The 3,217-nt window shown below is 38.2% G+C and overlaps 1 non-coding gene across 1 annotated transcript; it reads left to right on the plus strand.

Moving 5' to 3' along the window:
• Positions 1–442: 442 nt before the first annotated feature.
• On the plus strand, positions 443–549 carry LOC127099319 (small nucleolar RNA R71). The gene has a single exon (XR_007793836.1). It is a non-coding gene; the product is annotated as a small nucleolar RNA R71 (small nucleolar RNA).
• The last annotated feature ends 2,668 nt before the right edge of the window (positions 550–3,217 follow it).

A 3,217-nucleotide genomic window follows, 5' to 3' on the forward strand; every position in this document is an offset into this window, starting at 1 on the left:
ATGATGCCTCCATCCAGGGTTATAGGTATTCGAGTATGGGTTCCCTTGGGTGTAGTTCACTTGCTCAGAGTGGGTTTCGTTTAATAGATTGCATTCTGCGGATTGGTGTCCTTTGGTTCCACATATCTCACAATCCAACGAAACTGCGGCTACAGTATTCGGGTTTATGCACATATGCTCGACTTTGAGGGCTAATGCGTCCATTTTAGCTTGCATCATGTCTATAGAGCTTAGTTCATGCACTCCTCCTTAGGCTTCCTTCTTCTCAACTGTCTCTCGTTCGACTCCCCATGATTGATGGTTTTGAGCCATATCTTCGATGAGGGCACTAGCTTCAGGATAAGGTTTGTTCATCAGAGCACCGCCTGCGGCAGCGTCGATGGTCATCTTTGTGTTATAGTGAAGTCCATTATAGAAGGTTTGAATGATTAACCAATTTTCTAAACCATGATGTGGGCATGCTCGTAACAACTCTTTATATCTCTCTGAAGCTTCGAACAGCGATTCTTCTTGGTTTTGGGTAAATCTAGTTATATGGTTTCGAAGAACGGCGGTTTTACTCGGGGAAAATATCTAGCAAGAAATACTCTTCTAAGGTTATCCCAAGTCGTAATGGAATTGGGTGGAAGGAAATCTAACCATGATAGGGCTTTATCTCTGAGGGAAAAAGGAAATAATCTTAAACGAATTGCCTCAGGAGAAGCTCCATTGGTTTTAAAAGTGTCTGCTAATTGAAGAAATATTTTTAAATGTTGGTTTGGGTTTTCAGTAGCGAGACCTGCGAATTGTCTCTGTTGCACTAGTTGCAACAGGGATGGTTTAAGTTCAAAATTATTAGCTGGGATGGTTGGGTTTACTATACTAGAACTAGGATCTTCATTAGATGGTTGAGCGAAATCTTTAAGAGGTCTTTGGTTTTGATCTTCGGCCATAGCTCTCTTAATTCTATGAAAGAATAAACGTGCGCGAGCGTAACGTTCAGATTCCGCCAGAGGGTATACTAAGCTTAAACTTCCGGTGCTGCGAGTTCTTCGCATTGACCGGCGGGAAATAGCCTAAGTCTAAACGATATAACAACAAGAAAATGAAATTTGACGAAATTGGTCCCCGACAACGGCGCCAAAAACTTGATGCGTTTGTTTCGCAAGTATACGAACGCGTCAGAGTAATATAAAAGGTTATCGAATCCACAGAGACCAAGTGTCAATCTATCGTTATCTGTCGTTATGGTGTTTATCAAAGGCAATCAAAATAAGTGTTTTTGGAGTGTGCAATGAAAAGTAAAGTGTTGAATAAAGATTAATTAATAAAGACAGGGTCGAATGTAATTCACGTAATCAATTAATAATCCAAGTACTTGCTAGTAGAGCTACTTATGGGCAATGTTTCCTACTCTGAAAAGAACTAATTTAACAGGAACTGTCGCTTTCGCGTATTCAGAACCGAGTTGTACTCCCTAATCAAACCCTCTTATTGTCACTTGTAAAAAGGCGCGCATTGCGTTAGAGTAGTAAACCTATTTTTAAGAAATATAGTATCTTGACTAAGTTGAAAAGTATTATAACTTGGATTTCTTAACCAAAAGAGGTTCTCACGAACCAGACTCTAAACTTATAAACGCGTCCGAAAATAGTTTTAAAATCTCTTTTCTTCTTAATGTTAAAATCTCCTAATGAACTAAACAAAGCGCTTTCGCTGTTTTTGAAATAGTTAAAAGCAATTAAGTTTAAAAAGACGTTGGACGGCTTTCGATCTTACCCAACGGAATTGAAGTGCGGGAAAACTTAATTTGAAAGTTAAAATAGCCCTTAAGTGCTTCTACGAACAATTGTACGGATTATCGGTTCAATTACGATCCTTACATTCTAACCTTATAGATTTAGTTAGACATGGTAAAGTAAAAGTGCATTAAAGTAAATAAAAGTAGTGCGAATGCGGAAAGTAAGTAAAAGTAGTGTGAGTACGAGAAATAAATAATTTAAAGCGAGTGCGAGGAAATAAATAATTTAAAGCGAGTGCGAGGAAATAAATAATTTAAAGCGAGTGCGAGAAAGTAAATAAAAGTAAAGCGAGTGCGAGAAATAAATAAAGTAAAGCGAGTGCGGGATATAAATAAAGTAAAGCGAGTGCGGGAAAATAAATAAGATAAAGACATGTAATAAAACCTGCTCCAATCGGAGGGTTGAATAAATTGCAAAGCGGAAATGAAAATGGCGGCAGGATTAACTTCCTTCCAAAGTGCTCCAAACTCGATTACAGACTCTATCACAGACTCGATTACACAATTGTGGTAACACTCCAATGCGAAGCGATTACCACTTTATAATACTGAATATATGCCTAAGTGAAACAAAGTTGCTCTGAGTTTGCCTCTGCTCTAAGTTTGGATGATTGTAAAAGTGATTTCGAGTTTCTATTTATAAGCAAGTAAAAAGATAGAAATGACAAGGGCGCCCGCCACAAGCACAAAATGAGGCGCCTTAGTGGAAGTAGTGGGGAACGTGGAAGTTAAGGGAAGTTGAGCTTGGACATGTCATGGCAAGGTCTATGGCGCCAGCCATGGGGTAGGCCACAAGTACAAAATGTTGAATTTTAGGGGTTTTGGCTCTTTTTCGCTCCTTTTCTCGATCGGGGCTCCGATTAAAGTAAAAACCTGAAAACAAAGAAAAACATAGCAATAACACAACAAAATGATAATAAAGCAACTAGAATGCATGTGAAATCAGAGTCGAAAATACGGTAAATTTCAGTGTTATCAAGCAGTCTTCGTGCATTCCCGGTGGGAGATAATTAAATACAAAAAGACCCAAATTTTGTCCTAGGAAATGCAAGGAAGAAAATACAGGAAGAAAATGCAGTGAGAAATAGTAAAAGACATTATCCTAAAGTAAAACGGAATAGCCAAGACTTTTTGGGAGTCGTCAGAACAATATCTTGGACATCACAGTCGAGATATGTTAGTAATGGAGTGACATCCCTAGCTAAATCTCAAGACTTTTCCAGGATGCTAGAGCAGTATATATAAAAAGTAATGGCATGAGACTCTTCATATTGACGAAGCAACATCTCAACAGTAAAAATGAGATTCTCTGTATCGAGTCGAAGCAACATCTTATCTGATAGAATTAAGATATTCCAGCAAGGGAAAAATACTTTAATTGAATCTAAGGCTCTCCGAGGATATTAGAGCAGTATCTCTAAAAAAATATGAAATGAG

Source organism: Lathyrus oleraceus, chromosome 6 (genome assembly GCF_024323335.1).
Source record: "Lathyrus oleraceus cultivar Zhongwan6 chromosome 6, CAAS_Psat_ZW6_1.0, whole genome shotgun sequence".
NCBI classification, from domain to species: Eukaryota; Viridiplantae; Streptophyta; class Magnoliopsida; order Fabales; family Fabaceae; genus Lathyrus; species Lathyrus oleraceus.